Below are 17060 nucleotides of genomic sequence, written 5' to 3' on the forward strand. Positions count from 1 at the left end.
ATCTCAATGTCAAAATAGCTTCTAAATCATCACCTTTACACACATCTTTTCATGATCTTCACATCTTTTCAGTTTCAGGTTTCTTCTTAATTTTGTGTGGTGTGGCAGTATTTAGTCGAGTCTGATTTTGTGTTTCTTTTTGGTCTTTCCCGCTGTCAACGGAGCAGTCTGGTGGAATGACAATGAAAGCTGATCCTGATTGGTTCTTGTGCATGCATTCCAAATGCTAAGCTAGAGTTTGACTTTGTAGATAAAACCTAAAAACTTTTTTGTTTTTAAATAAAAGTCTTAAAATGTAAACAACTTTCACAAAAACATCACATAATGTTAATAAGTTGTCATTTAATAAGAATATGTAAATGACTCAATTTTGACAAAAATGTCAGATAGAGCCATATAATTAGACAGATAGATAGATAGACAGACAGACAGACAGACAGACAGACAGACAGACAAACAGATAGATAGATAGATAGATAGATAGATAGATAGATAGATAGATAGATAGATAGATAGATAGATAGATAGATAGATAGATAGATAGATAGATAGATAGATAGATAGATAGATAGATAGATAGATGGATGGATGGATGGATGGATAGATGGATAGATGCAATCGACATAGATTGATGGATGGATGAATGGATAGATGCAATCGGTATATAGATTGATGGGTGGATGAATTCAATTGGTAGCTAGATTGATGGATGGATGCACTTGATAGATTGATGGATGGGTGGATGCGACAGACAGACAGACAGACAGACAGACAGACAGACAGACAGACAGACAGATAGATAGATAGATAGATAGATAGATAGATAGATAGACAGACAGACAGACAGACAGACAGACAGAGATAGATAGACACAGACAGAAAGATAAAAACAGACATAGATAGACAGTCAGATAGATAAACAGAGACAGAAAGATAGAAAAACATAACAGCTGATGAAAATAACTGCAGCAGCTGAACTAAAACTAATTTAATAATTGTAAAAATTTAAATAATTAAAAAAACTACTGAAATTTAAAAAGTATAATAATAATTTACAAATAATAAAATGAACACGGGCATGCAGCACAAACTTTGCAGCTTTAACACTTCGATTTAGAGTTTTCAGCCTGAGCACAAGCAATACTTATGCTTAACTTACCAACACCTCTAATAGACAGAATTACAAAACAGGCCTGATTTCAAATTGAGAAATCACAGACAGTCACTTTTTTTAAGCAGGAAATGTACTGGAGACTTTTTTAGTCTTGATCTCTTTGGTCTTTATCTGAAGAAGGCCAGGCAATTTGTATTACTGTTATTAATGTGTGTGTTGAGTGTATATTCTGAATGTCCTCGAACAAGTTATCCGAGTAAGAGATGGTGATTAACCTCAGCGTGATGAGGACAGGTGATGATTTCTGCAGCCGTTCTCTAATTCGCCGCATGAACACACACTGTCAGGCTAATTTCTCATTGCTGTGACCCACTTATGTTCAAGTGTGTGTGTGTGTGTGGTACGCAGTTAGATCGGGTAAAAAAAACATGTACACATTCATGCGTGTCTTGCATTATACATGTGAAACTGTATGTTTTCCTGTGTGGGTTTCAGTGGTTTTCGAGCATAACAGATGAGTTCTTCCCTCAAAGCCACAGAAGATCCGGATAAAAACCAAACCTCAGATGTGAGCCAGTTTGATCATAGCATCCGAGAGGCCGTTTGTGTGTGTGTGTGTGTGTGTGTGGAGAGCGAGGGCTGGAGGGAGGAGTGTTTGAGTGCATGACAGCGGGAGAGATCAGAAGAGAGATTGTTCCAGTGCTGGAGGTGATCCTGCGTGGATGCAACGCCTGGATGTGCATGGGGAAATTTGCTTTTTTTATGACTGTTTACTCCTGTTGTGTCTCTCTGGACCCTCTTCTGACTGACTCTCTGGAGCAAAGCGGCTCTTCTGTGCAGGAATGAGGAAGCTCAGGCTGGACATTCAGGTATAAATTCCCACTTGGATAGTGTGTTCTGTATAACGAGAAAGAGTTGCAGGCAGGCATGTGACTCCCGGATGCTTTAAAGATGACTTTTAGGAAAGTGACGATTTTGCGCACATACAGTTTGTGCTGGTGTGCTTTAACAGAACTGTGAACTGCTGTAAATGCATATGCAGCGCTTTTGACTTTGCTCTAAATGATGCTGATAGTGAGTGGGTGAATGTGTGTGTGCTGTTTTCCTGATGTGAGAGGCCTGCTGAGAGCAAAGGTAAGTCACAGTGCACTGAGAGCACTATTATACACTCAAACAAGCGAGAGAGTAAGTGTGAAAGTTTGCATGCATGTGTTTAAACAGTTTGTGCTGAAATTGGCTGGTGAGTATACAGTGTGTGCAGTGCATAGTGAACTTAAAGGGACAGTTCACCCAAAAATGAAAATTCTGGAAAGCTGGAAACACAACCATTGACTTTCATAGTGTTTGTTTTCCCTACTGTGAATGTTAATGGTTTCAGTTGTCTTCAAAAGATCTTATTTTGTGTTCAACAGAAGAAAGTAACCCACAAATGTTTAGAACCTCTTGAGGGCGAGTAAATAGCCAGTGAGCTTTCATTTTAGGGTGTACTATCCATTTAAACTGTGTGTATGGTGTGCATTCTTGAACATATATTTAGTTGCAAAGCAAAGACTATCAACATTCAAAAATCCATCCATCTATCTATCTATCTATCTATCTATCTATCTATCTATCTATCTATCTATCTATCTATCTATCTATCTATCTATCTATCTATCTATCTATCTATCTATCTATCTATCTATCTATCTATCTATCTATCTATCTATCTATCTCTATCTCTCTCTCTATATCCATCCATTCATCCATCCATCAATCTATATTGATTGCATCTATCCATCCATCCATCCATCCATCCATCCATCCATCCATCCATCCATCCATCCATCAATATATCGATTGCATCCATCCATCGCATCCACCCATCTATCTATCTATCTATCTATCTATCTATCTATCTATCTATCTATCTATCTATCTATCTATCTATCTATCTATCTATCTATCTATCTATCTATCTATCTATCTATCTATCTATCTATCTATCTATCTATCTATCTATCTATCTATCTGTCTATCTATCTATCTATCTATCTATCTATCTATCTATCTATCTATCTATCTATCTATCTATCTATCTATCTATCTATCCATCCATCCATTCATCTATCCATCCATCCATCAATCTATATTGATTGCATCTATCCATCCATCCATCCATCAATATATCGATTGCATCCATCCATCCATCAATATATCGATTGCATCCATCCATCCATCAATATATCGATTGCATCCATCCATCCATCAATCTATCGATTGCATCCATCCATCGCATCCACCCATCTATCTATCTATCTATCTATCTATCTATCTATCTATCTATCTATCTATCTATCTATCTATCTATCTATCTATCTATCTATCTATCTATCTATCTATCTATCTATCTATCTATCTATCTATCTATCTATCTATCTATCTCTCTCTCTCTCTCTCTCTCTCTCTCTCTCTCTCTCTCTCTCTCTCTCTCCATCCATCCATCCATCCATCCATCCATCCATATTGATTGCATCTATCCATCCATCCATCCATCCATCCATCCATCCATCCATCCATCAATATATCGATTGCATCCATCCAACCATCAATCTATCAATTGCATCCACCCATCTATCTATCTATCTATCTATCTATCTATCTATCTATCTATCTATCTATCTATCTATCTATCTATCTATCTATCTATCTATCTATCTATCTATCTATCTATCTATCTATCTATCTATCTATTGCATCCATCCATCCATCAGTCTATTGATTGCATCCATCCATCAATTTATCTATCGATTGCATCTATCTATCTATCTATCTGTCTGTCTGTCTGTCTGTCTGTCTGTCTGTCTGTCTATCTATCGCATCCACCCATCCATCAATCTATCGAGTGCATCCATCCATCCATCAATCTAACGATTGCATCCATCTATTCTTCTATCCATCTATCAATTGCATCCATCCATCTATCTTTCGATTGCATCTATCCATCCATCTGTGTCATTTGTGAGGTATTGATACAGAAATGGTTGTGTTTTGTGGAGTTTCTCCTGACTCTTCTTCTCCTATTCTCTCATTCTTGAGCTTTTTCTCAGCATCATTTAGTTCTGTCTCTCTTCGTCCCAGTTTTCTCTCTTACTCCTCCTCTCTTCTGGAGCGCTGACCTCCAGTATGTTGAATGAGGTCACGGCGTTGGGTTTCCTCATTATTTAGTTCCTTCTGTAAAGCTTCTCTTTATATTGGCTGATCAGTTCTTATTTGTCATGTTAACTTCACTTCAGGTTATCTTACATATACGTGTTTTACAATGTATGTTAATTGTAGTTATTAATAATTGACAGTTATGGGATTTGACATTCATTCAACTTTTTGGGATGATTGTTTTATAGTATTGATTATACAAGTAAAATGACTGAAATATTTTAGTTGTAAAATCTAAGTATGTTTTTGGCATGCCAATTCAATCGAGTTTGAAGAAGAAGATGCATGCTATAGTATGTTTAGATCTGTAGTATGTAACTCAAGTATGATTCTGAAACTCGTCAGTACATAAATATTTATTGACATGAGCATTGAAATAGTAACTGTTAAAGGTTTATTGTTGCCTGTGTGTTGCTACACACCATTTAGCATTACTTTCAGTCACACGTTTTACTTTTGGCATCATAAAAGCAGAACTAACTAGCAAGAGCTGCCTTTAACTCTAAGTTTAAAGACTATAAACCAGGATTAAGCATTCTATTAAAAACCTATGACTGTACAGGACATATATAGCATTGAGTCCACCATTCGCTGTATTTGTGATTAGCTCAGTTTCCTCCATTTGTTCGCTGCATGAGTTTTAGCTGCTTCACGTGCTCTAGTGTGGTTTTTGTAGGACAACATGGTGTGATAATTTTAGCAACACTGGCCACTGGTGTCCTTAGTGCCTTTCTATTCATGTTGATGAATACTGCAACATGCACCTGCGTTTTTCTGATATGCATCCTTGCATCTGGATTGTTTTGACCAATGCAATGTCCGTATGACTTTCATAATAACAGATGTTTCATGCTAAATTACTGGGCTTATGAAGAGAAGTGGTCATGATTCTGCACAGTCACGTAGATCTCTGTGGGATTGTTTCTGGATGTAACTAACATGATTTATCGGTGATGCTTTATTTGAACGTGTGCTTTTAATTTTATGTAATACAATGAATTGTTAATGCCTTACAGATAAATTTAATTGGATTTGCATATATGGCTGTCAGAACACCATTCCACGATAGAATTTATTGTTTACAATAATTGTAAGAAATTAGGGCTTGGTGATTATTCATTCATTCATTCATTCATTCATTTTTCTTTGGCTTAATCACTTAATTATCAGGGGTCACTGCAGCGAAATGAACCGCCAACTATTCTGACATATATTTTGTGCAGCGAATGCCCTTGGCTGGGTGATTATTCAAAGTTAAAATTTCAAAATTAAATCTAAAATATTATTGATGATACCAACAATTGCCTGCACATCTTGTCAGAGAAACACGGTTGTGTGTTCTGTAGTAATTCTCCTCCGAAGGCCAGAGGGCGCTCTTATGCAGAAAATCCACACTTGAAAAAACTTCACAGCGTTGAAATAGGGTATATGCCGAAGCATGCTAATAGGACTTTGAATTTGCCAGTAACCTGGGTTAAGCGCTTCCGGTCAACTGTATGCCAATGCAAAAATCTTTTTATTTCTGTAGCGCTTTTATTGATTTCACTATATTTTTCTCCTGTTTAGTTACTGTTCATTTAAAATAGTTTTGTGTTCACAATATGAATGTAAAAAGAGTCTGTAAAGCGACAGTGGTTTCACCTCTTCTCCCCCTTGGGGTTAACATCAAGATGGTATAGTCCAAGCGGCCAAACCTGTTGCACTATTGTTTGAGCGGTCTTTTCCACCTTTTCCTTTAACTAAAGAGGTATGCTCTACTTGTTCCACATTGAACTTATCTCTAGTCATATACAACATGCACACAAATACATATTTAAGTTTAATTTTAATCATATTTTTTATTTACTGATGTAAAAACTATTTGTTATATTGTAGAATGTTATTTTTGTTGACAGTGTAATGGTATGAGCTAAAGCTTATTTTGACAATGTAGTGTGTGGATTGTCACGGTTCATATGCTGGTTTTTGTAATTGTGAGAGCTAGTTTTCTCTGTCCCTTTCCTGTCTTCGCGCCCTTCTGCGGCGCCTCTCGCACCTTTCCTCCATCTTTCGCTCTTTTCTCCCTTTTCGCTTCCCCTTTTCCACCTTTTCCTTTAACTAAAGAGTGTAATGGTATGAGCTGAAGCTGTTGATCTGTCACAAACATAATAATACTCTCTGTGCAGACTCAAAATGGTGTCCTCTCGTCATTCACTACACAACGCAGAGTAAAAGAGAGTACGGTTACAAAAGCAGCTTAACATAGAAGTTCTAGTAAATTGAAACTGTGTCAGTTCAGTTTTCAGAGTTGAAGTTCAGTTTAGTTCAGTTCAGTGTGGTTTAATTTTCACTGCTGAAAGTCCAAACACTGAAAAGCAAATCCATTGATGCGCAGCTCAGTAAATCCCAACCAAACAAGCCAGTGGTGACAGTGGTGAGGGACAAAACTTCACCAATTGGCGAAAGTGAAAGATAGAAACCAGGCTCAGTTGGGCACGATCATTTCTCCTCAGGCCAAATACTAAAACTCCATTGAAAATACTGTGGTAAAATCAAAGACATGGCACGGAACAATGGAATTTAATGCAGTGCTTCTTGTCCAGTGAAGATCACTGATTTTGAAAGAAATCAGATCTTAAACACTGCGATTTTGTAATGACATGACAGTTCACCGGAAGCTCTTAATCTGGCTGACTGAAAATGAAAAGTCTGTCTGCATATACCCCATTGTATGGCTACGTTCACACTGCAGCCAAATGTGGCCTGAATCAGATTTTTTTGCCCACATGTGACTCAGGTGATGACAGTGTAAACAGTCCAAACCGCATAGAATCTGATCTTTTTTTAGGTCAGATCTGTGCCACTTTCATATGTAGTCTTAAATCAGACAGAGATCTGATGTTTTGCCATGCGACTGCTGTGTGAACGGTTATGTCTGATTTCATGTGACTGTTACATAATGTTTGAGCGACATGCGTCATCATTCTATGCTGCAATTATCATTTACTCCTCAGCATCACAGTAGAATGGCACACATGGGGATTACTTTACCACAGAAAGTTGGTTGTTCATGTTGAAAAAGATTTGGAAGGCAAAACTGGTGCTTGTTAGCGATTGGGGCACGGGTTGATCGCGAAGCTGATCGCGGATAGGGGATCCGTTTGCAAAGGAGGGCAGGTGCTTGAGCACGTAAACCCTCCTTCTGCACGTGTCTGCTGTTTATAACGAATGAAATAACTCTGCAAACGGAGATAAAGCAACTCCGCCTTCACAGTTCAGTCTTCGGCTGCTCATTAACCCTTGATGAGTTCACTACACCGGTGGTCAAACAAACGCACACCATTGTCATAAATCACAAATAATCAATGTTTTTAATCACAAGTGACTTATTTTAGGTTTCAAATGCCGAAATACACATTAGTAGTAGCAGAACAGTCATTTACAGTTCATGAAATACACCACGGTTGTCTGTGAAATCAGCAATAATCATATAAGCATGATCTGACCGTGTTTACTTCATACAGAATCACATGTGCATAATTGGACATTTTGTGCTGTCCGTAACTGCTTTTGCGCATGCGGGTCAGTTTAGGACCATGATCTGTTCACACTGCAAATCTGATATTGGTCACATTTATAAGAGCAGTGTGAACAGCCATGCAAAAAAAATCAGATCTGAGAAAAAAAAATCAGATTTGAGCAGTATGCCAGTGTGAACGTAGCCTATGTTAGCAGTTATTCACTGTATAACCACTGTAATCCTGAAAACAGGTGTTCAGATGAGGGGTCATCTCATTTCACATGGATAACCATCATTCAGTTAGCAGGTTCTTTATGGAAACAGAAAGTGGTTTTGTGCTTTTCTCAATGGCGGAAGCTCCAGGGAAAAAGTGCAGTAAAGGACCACCAACACTCAGTTTAATTGTCCATTATCTGCGCTGTCATTCTTTTGTAATGAAGTGATGGCCGGTGAGAGACACAAAGAGTATGAGCGAGAGGAAAGGACCAATGCCGGACCTGGTTGCTCCACTTCTTTTTAACGGGTTATAAAAGTGGGACAGTCTGTTCCATGGAAGTTCTCCAATTAAAGTTTCTGGGGACCGATTCACTGGAAATATATCTATATTCACCCTGTCCTACATAGCAGGGGGGGCGGTGCGCTATGTATGCGAGAGAATGAAGTACAATACGACATGAGTTGTATGTAAAAGGCTGAAACAGAGCAAGCTGAATGGACGAGGCATTGTTTTCGGAAATGCATGCATTGGATTATGGTATTTTAAGTGAGCCAATACTGGATTATTTTGGACTGTTCACTATCATGCGTTTGTTTCTAAGTGGAATAGTTGTTTTAGAGCGGCCTCGACTTGCATCCGTTGTCCTGACAGATCGGTTTATGCAGTCTTTCTGCTGCTTTCATGGCCTGGTCTCGTATCACTGCTCTTCCCTCTTTGTCCTTGGGCTGCTGGTTTCTGTGTGGTGCCTGCGTTACTCTCTCTGAATCGTCTCAAGAGAGCAAAATGAGGCCAGTGCTCTATTTTTCCCCACCTGCCCCAGTCAACTGCCAATTATACAGCGGAGAGCTAATCAGGCGAGGGAGAAACACTTCTCTGCGCTCTCATTGGTTCGGTTTTATTAGCTGCTTAATATGAAGGGGATTCATGCATGTGGCTGACGTGTCATTTATATAGAGTCGGGAGGATTTGTTCACACAGGAGCAAAATAGTCAAACAATAAATGGCTGCATTTGTATGATTTAAAAGCAAAGGTTTGTGAATGTGTTGAGGATGCTGTCGTTTACTGTAAATTTAGTCTGTTTTGTTTACTTTTAGTCCATTTTTCATACAAAAGTCTGTAAAAGTTTTCTGAAGGATAAAGATACTCAAGACTGAAGCAATGATGCTGAAACTTAACATTTTCACTTATTACTGGCTTATTACCTGCCTATTATTAAGATATTAACAGTTCATTATAAAATATGACCTTATTCTGCATCCCTAATCCTACCCGAAACCGAAACCCAACTTCTATCTTATTAATAAACAGCTAAATAATAGTTTATTAAGCTAGTAGTGTTAGTTGATGGTTTGCTAATACCGTGAACTGTGACCTAAACTAAAGTGTTGCCCAATTTTTTTTAATTTACTTATTTTGATTTTAGAAATGCAGGTTTGATAAACAGAAAAGACATGATCAATAGAAATATACGTTCATTACAGCATTTTCATGCCTTTTAAAGAGCCCCTATTTTGCATTATAAAAGGTCATATTTTGGTTTTGGTGGTCTCCAACATCATGCTGATATGCGTGCAAGCACAAAAAACACTTTCGTTGTCTTATAATATGCATTTATTTTTACCTAATTATCCCAGCGACTCCCAAATGAATCGTTCAGTGATTCATTTGCTCCCAAACCCCTCCTTAGCGCAAAGCTAATCTTCGCTGATTGGTCTGATGACCCAGTCTGTTGTGATTGGTCGACTGGTTTCAGCGCAAGACAGAAAGACATGCCCACCACGGCTAGAGTATGACGTAGCAGAAAGTATGAGAGCTCAATGCAGGAATGCAATAAAGTAATGCAGTTAAACACCAGCATATTATACATATTACTTTTTTTTTTATAATTATTTTTTAGGGTTTTTCACCTTTATTTTGAAAAGACAGTAGAGAGAATTGACAGGAAAGTGTGGGAGCAGAGAGAGGAGAAAGATCGGCATAGGACCTCGAGGCGGGAATCAAACCCAGGTCGCTGCAAACACCATGTGTCGGTGCACATTCCACTACGCCATAGCCACTGATAAATGACTCTACTCTTAACCCTAACCACAAGTAATAACAACGACAAACATTCAGTATTAATCCACACAGTGGCAAAAATTGAACTATTTTGAAAATTGATGCGCCGTGCGTGTGAGCAACAGCTGATGGTGGCCATAGCAAAGGCAAACAGCAGAGGATCGCCTTCTCAGAAGCGCATTTCAATCGGTAAAGAAAGAAGCATGTGTCGCGTTTTTAATGTTGTTTTGTGAACGCGATATGTGAACAGCGCCATACAGATTTACCCTAAGAGATACAGTACAAGCACTGATCTATAACAGATATGTGATTACAAGCCACAGGAGGCGATTACAACCTATAACACACAATTAAACATATATTTTGCAAACTATACAAAACAAGGCAACAATTTTAATGACACTTACATGTTATGATCTGGAGGAAGAAGAAACTAGTCCATAAGAACTGTAACAGTTTCTGACAGTCCCATAGTCTCTGCTGCTCCTTCAATAGCAAACGGCCGGCAAATCCCGCGTTGCAGTGTAGGTTATTGTATCAATCATCAGAAAAATGACAGGGACAAATACAGCACTAGGTTGGCTATACTGTGGTATTGTTGTGAAAATTAACTTTAACCCTTTATTCACCACAGCCGAATCTCCATCTGTCAGTGATCGTCATCTTCGTGTCATGATCAGTCCGGTGATCTCCTGTGCCTCCGCTAGTGTGTGGATGGAAAGCGCGTTCACGTTTTACCGGGACTGGAACTACATATTTGTTGATGTACCGTATCAACGTCGATGTGATCAATCAAAAGATCCGAACCCAACTTGATTCATTTATTCAACTCTGAGTCAACTATTTGGCTAAAGAATGAATCGTTATAAATAAGGTGCACTTTTAGATTTAAACCTCAGCTGGATGTTTTCATTCGCTTAGTGCTGTGTTACACACTGCATGGAGGCTCATTTTCAAAAACTCATAATAACTATTTTATCAGATATTAACATTAATGTTCTTGTGTTTCTGCATAACCATGAGACATAACTATGTTTTAAGGGACTCATTCTGACTAACTTCGGCCTCAACGGAAACCTCAACTTGATTTTGACGTCAGTATTTTTTCTAGATGAAATGAGCAGTTGATTTAGTGGGTTTGTGAAGGAGACCATCTGTGTCCTGTTGGCCTGATTCACTCTTGAATTGGCAGTTTGGCACTCGTGCTCAAAAGCAGTCATGCTTTTTCATGCCTGCTTTAAAGAGGAGATATGATATTAGTTTAAATCTGTACACATGCAGTATCTTTCCGACTGCAAGTACAAGGCTCTGCTGCTTTTGTAAGGAGGAATTTACCAGGTTAGTGGGATATTATCTTTGTTTTAACACTGGATATCAGCTCACATAATGAAATGTAGTTGTTTGGTATGTTGTGGTTTGTCTGTAAACCAGTCACAGAAACTGCAATGATATAATTTACTGTACATTTAAGTAAATGTAGATGACAGTCAGTTTTTCAGAAGGAACTGAAAATGTATGCAAATGTATTTTCAAGAATGAAAGTGCATATGTTTATCAGAATTCAAATACATAGATATATTTTCAGAGCCAAAAATGATTGATAAAATCAGCAAAATTAATAGTAATTAAACAATCCAAAAGCAGACTATTAAAAACAATGCTTAATTATAGGTTTTTGTTGATAGAACTTTTGCTTTGTAATATTTTGCTGGGATTTCACTTAAAGATTTTTGGTATGTTGTGGGTAAACTTTAACATGCATAAACTGCAGAAAAAAAAAAAAAAAGAAAAATAATCCAAAAGTAAATAATTAAGTAATAAATGTTTATTGCGAACTATGTAATACCATGCAGAATCATCTAATAGCTACAGTATTTACCATGAGAAATGTGCACAAACATTCATTCATTTTCTTTTCGGCTTAGTCCCTTTATTAATCTGGGATCGCCACAGCGGAATGAACCGCCAACTTATCCAGCATATGTTTTACGCAGCGTATACCCTTCCAGCTGCAACCCATCTCTGAGAAACATCCATACATTCTCATTCACACACGTACACTACGGACAATTTAGCCTACCTAATTCACCTGTACCGCATGTCTTTGGACTGTGGGGGAAACCGGAGCACCCGGAGAAAACCCACAGGAGCGCAGGGAGAACATTCAAACTCCACACAGAAATGCCAACTGACCCTGCCGAGGCTCGAACCAGCGACCTTCTTGCTGTGAGGTGACAGCACTACCTACTGCACCACTGCGTCCCCCTTGCACAAACATGCTCAAGGTAAATATTCATCTTGAATGAATCGCCACATGCCGTCAGTAATGAGGTGACGGAAATCCCAGGAGGTTTACAGGACACTTTCTAAATGTGGACATCACTGACGTCACTCTCTCTTTACAGTATTTACTGTGGATGGCAAGTGCTGAAGGAGAGATCTTGTGTCTGTACAGATATGTTGAAGGTGTTTGTGAATGAAGACGAGTGTAAAATGAAGCGGAGATTAAAAACATGCTGACAGAGATGATAAAAATAAATCCAGAGAGTCTGTGTCTCTCTCGAGTGCAATTAAACTACAATGTCATCAGCAGAAATGCAGCGAGCTGATGCTTCACAAAGCCGCGGCAATCTCACACTCGCTACAAACCATCTAATCTGGAAGTCAAATGAAGCCAACTAACTTCATTTGTATCGCGTTTTTCACATAACTCTGACAAAACGTGGGCCATGAAGTCTTTTTCATGAATGTCAATGTGGGGTTTTCTTGCACTGTCTTCGATCTTGAATTTGAGATTCAGTGTTTTGGGTAAAAGATTACAGGCATGTCAGACCACATGCAAGATGAAAGGCTCATAATTCAAAACCTTTTCAATAAATAAAGTAGTTTTTATTCTATGTGGTTATGAACGCTCACCTCATTATTGGTGACTGATTTTAGGTTTTAGGTGGATATTTACCTTGTGTTTTATCCATTTCTGTATTTTTTTTTTACAGAAAAAAACGTGAAACACCCAATGAGTACAAATAATTAAAAAGTGTAGTTTAACATAGTGTGATCAATTAGAATTTGCATGTGTTTGTTGCATGTTCATTGACGTGATGTGAACAGCTTAAAGTGAAAAAGGAAAAAAGACACCTTTCTTTGTTATGAAAGGTTGTCGACTGGTTTTCATTAGGATGTTTTTGGCTTGAAAAGAAAAAACATCTGGCATTGCATGTTCTCAAACGAGCCTCTGTTCTATAACACAAGAAGCAAATCCTCACAATGGCTGGACTAAAGCTGTTGTAACATCAATGCGTCATAAAAATCAACTTAAGATCATCTGTCAACATGAATATATCCAGCACGTTGACGTTGTACCCCAATGTCGTGGAATGTTGCATGGAAATGAAAATCGTGTTGACGTCAGAACCCAACGTCAGGTCGATGTCAATGTCCAACATCGGACTTTCCAACGCAACCTAAAATATAACAAAATATCAACATCTAATGGTGTTACAGCTTGACATTGTGTGGATGTTACTACTATGACGTCTATTAGATGTTGGATTTTGGTTGCCATACCTGATGAATAAATGCCAATATTTGACGTCACTAAGATGTTGGTTTAAGATGTTGGCTCGACGTTGGATTTTGGTCACTTTCCAACACAACCTGAAATCAACCAAATATTAACGTCATTTCACGTTGTTTTTGGACATCAAAACAGCATTGTTCAAAGATGCTGGCGACCTAAACCTAACCTGCATTGACCGTGAATTGCAAACATAGATTAATTGCAAATATGTTTATATGATAATATAATCTAATTTGGGCTGCACAGTAAATTGTGCAGCTTAATTATCCGTAGTGTATGTGTGTAAATGAGAGTGTATGGGTGTTTCCAGTGATGGGTTGCAGCTGGAAGGGCGTCCGCTGTGTAAAACATATGCTGAATAGGTTGGCGGTTCATTCCGCTGTGGTGACCCCTGATTAATAAAGGGACTAAGCCGAAAAGAAAATGAATTAATAATCTAGTTTGTCTTGTGTATATATTTATCTAGTTATCGCTCGTAAGCCTTGTAGATGGCAAATAATTAGTATATCAGTGTAGAGGCATCTGCAACAAGTTTTTTTTTACTTCTAAACAAAGAATGAAAAAAAAAATATTGTGAGAATATCGCTGAATCAAGTTGTTGCAGTTCACTTAATGGCCACTGGTGTCGCTAATAATGGATTTCTAACATTGAAGTCTCATGACTTTAAAAGTATGCATTTGCATCTATTTTTGTTTCCCACGTATCTAAAGAGGATCAGATTAATGCTGTGCTACGACCTTTAAGTCGTAACTGAAATGGGTTGGTTATTGTGAGTGAGATGAAATTAATCTATTATGTAAAGAACGTGTCGCACCAGAGAGATATGGAAAAAGTGAAAGTATTTATTGGTTTGTTGGGAATCTCTTCTGGGATGGACAAAATAATAAACAACACACACACACACACACACACACACTCACTGGTTTGAGTCTCAGCAGGATCAGTTGGCATTTCTGTCTGGAGTTTGCATGTTCTTCCCGTGTTTGCCTGGGTTTCCTCTGGGTGCTCCAGTTTCCCTCTCAAGTCCAAAAACACATGTGGTATATGTGAATTGGGGAAGCTAAAATTGTCCATAGTGTATGTGTGCGAATGAGAGTGTATGGCTGTTTCCCAGTGATGGGTTGCAGCTGGAAGGGCATCCGCTGCGTAAAACATATGCTGGATAAGTTGGCGGTTCATTCCGCTGTGGTGACCCCAGATTAATAAAGGGAGTAAGCCGAAAAGAAAATGAATGAATGAGTGATACAATTTACTTACCTAACAAAAGAACAATACAAACGAATATGAAATAAAATGCCATCAAGTCCTCTACTTCCCTTAAAGTGACAAAAATATAAGGTTATACATTATGTACCAGTTTTTCAAAATGTATAATCCAGAATCACAAATCTGAATCAAGATTTTCAAGAAGGCAGTGGTCGATAATGGTGAAATCTCAAAATAGAAACATGACAACAAATATAACAACTTTCTGATCGTAAATCCTCTCTCTAATAAACTCTAGCAATCAAATAATAAACAACAGAGCGAGTAATATGACTATAATGAACAATCCAAACTCAAGTTGACAGAGACAGTAGAAAAAAAAAATCACACAGGGATCGAAATAGTCCAAAAACTACAGGTCATAACAACTGCAAGCACAAATGAGCACTGCAGTTTTTTATTTCCCTTTAGGGTGATGACGATTAACATTAACAAGCTAAGAACAATAACATCATCTTGTAGATGCACATGGACACCAGCACACAGAGAAGAGCTAAATCACACCGTAATTTAGCCTGAATTCTACTTTCAGCCTTCTGCAAATTGTGCCCCAGAGATACGGCTGGAGTTTGGTATTTTTAGAAATAAAATGTGGAAAGTCACCTAACAGAACACTGTCACAACCTGCAGATCTTTATAAAACAATTAATATATATATATTTCTGTAATATATTTACAATATAGCATTAATAAAAACATTTTGGTGAGGTGTTCAAAGTGGTTGTTAATGCGTTGCAAGGCAAGTTTATTCATATAGCACATTTCATACACAATGGTAATTCAAAGTGCTTTACATAACCAGGAATAAAAGAAACAAGTTTAAGTAAATAAAAATAACAAAGAATAAAAATAATTTAAAACATTAAAATGTGTTTAAAGGAATGAAAAAGAAAGGAAAGACATAATAGTGCGATCTGTCGGACGTAGCACAGCGCTCATTCAGTAAAGGCACAGCTAAACAGATGTGTTTTCAGTCTTGATTTGAATGTGCCTAATGTTGGAGCACATCTGATCATTTCTGGAAGCTGATTCCAGCAGCAGGGGGCGCTGTTAGTAGCTGAAGGCAGATTCCCCCTGCTTGGGATTGAGAAACAGCCAATATTTATGTTGCTAGTGTGTTGTACAGTAAGTGGTTAGTGCATTGTTAGTGTGATCCTAGTGATTTGTTGCTAGGGTGTTATAAGCAATTAATATGTCGCTTAGGTGTTTTGAGTGCTTGTTAATGCTTTGCTAATGTGCTGTCATAGATATATACGTTAGATTTCGCCTACCCTGCTGTTGTGTATTAGAAGGAATGCGTCAACGGAGCCGCCATTTTAGTACAGGTTAGCGCTCCTTTGAAATGAATGTGGGACCAAGGTGCAGTGGAGGACTGTTGCCATCCAGGGCCAGAGATACACACATATACACATATCTATGATCGGGAGTTTTCCCGGTGGTCATTATGCTTATTATTATTTTTTTAAAATAATGAAATGTATAATTTTACATCACTTTTTCACATTGATGGATGTGACCGCATGAGCATTGCTGACGAAGAGTATATGTTTGTGTGCATGGAAATGTACTATCCTCCCTCCCTGTTTAATTTGATCTAATCCGAGTCCTACACAGTGCTAAAGTCCAGCATCTTCACATTGGCACACTGTCTTGACCAGTGCAGTTGAGTGACTTTTGTTCTGGGAGCACTGTACAAATGTGGCGGCGCTATTGCCGCATGCTCGGGATCCGTTTGCGAAATCTAGTGTATATATCTATAATGTGCTATAAGTGGTTGTCAGTGCAGTGCTAGTAGTTGCTAATGTTTTATAGGGTGTTGTGATGGGTCTGTCCAAAATCACCTACTACTCCAGTAGGTACTACATTTAAATTTACCACAGGACCATATGAAAAGTATGTCCTATATACAGTAGTATGAATGGAACTCATTTACATCTGCATTTATGACCTACCTGCTTCAGTTGTGTTGCTTCACTCTCACTAATAAATCATCTCACCTGGCATTATGGGATAGCATAGTGTCCATTGGATTTGCATTTCAGATTCTCGCTGGATGTAATAGATCATTCGGGTACTTCTCACATACTGTTTGTCAAATACTTTGAATTGGGACATACTACTCTGCTCGC

General features: G+C 38.1%; 1 protein-coding gene across 1 annotated transcript in view; it reads left to right on the plus strand.

Annotated features, from left to right (window-relative positions):
• The first annotated feature begins 1830 nt into the window (after window positions 1–1830).
• LOC130218395 (SH3 and multiple ankyrin repeat domains protein 1) overlaps window positions 1831–17060 on the plus strand; it is a 117926-nt gene continuing 102696 nt past the window's right edge. The window contains exon 1 of the mRNA XM_056450579.1: window positions 1831–1983. The gene's annotated coding sequence lies outside the window, so the exon portion shown is untranslated. The remainder of the gene's footprint in view (window positions 1984–17060) is intronic.

Source organism: Danio aesculapii, chromosome 24 (genome assembly GCF_903798145.1).
Source record: "Danio aesculapii chromosome 24, fDanAes4.1, whole genome shotgun sequence".
Lineage (NCBI taxonomy): Eukaryota > Metazoa > Chordata > Actinopteri > Cypriniformes > Danionidae > Danio > Danio aesculapii.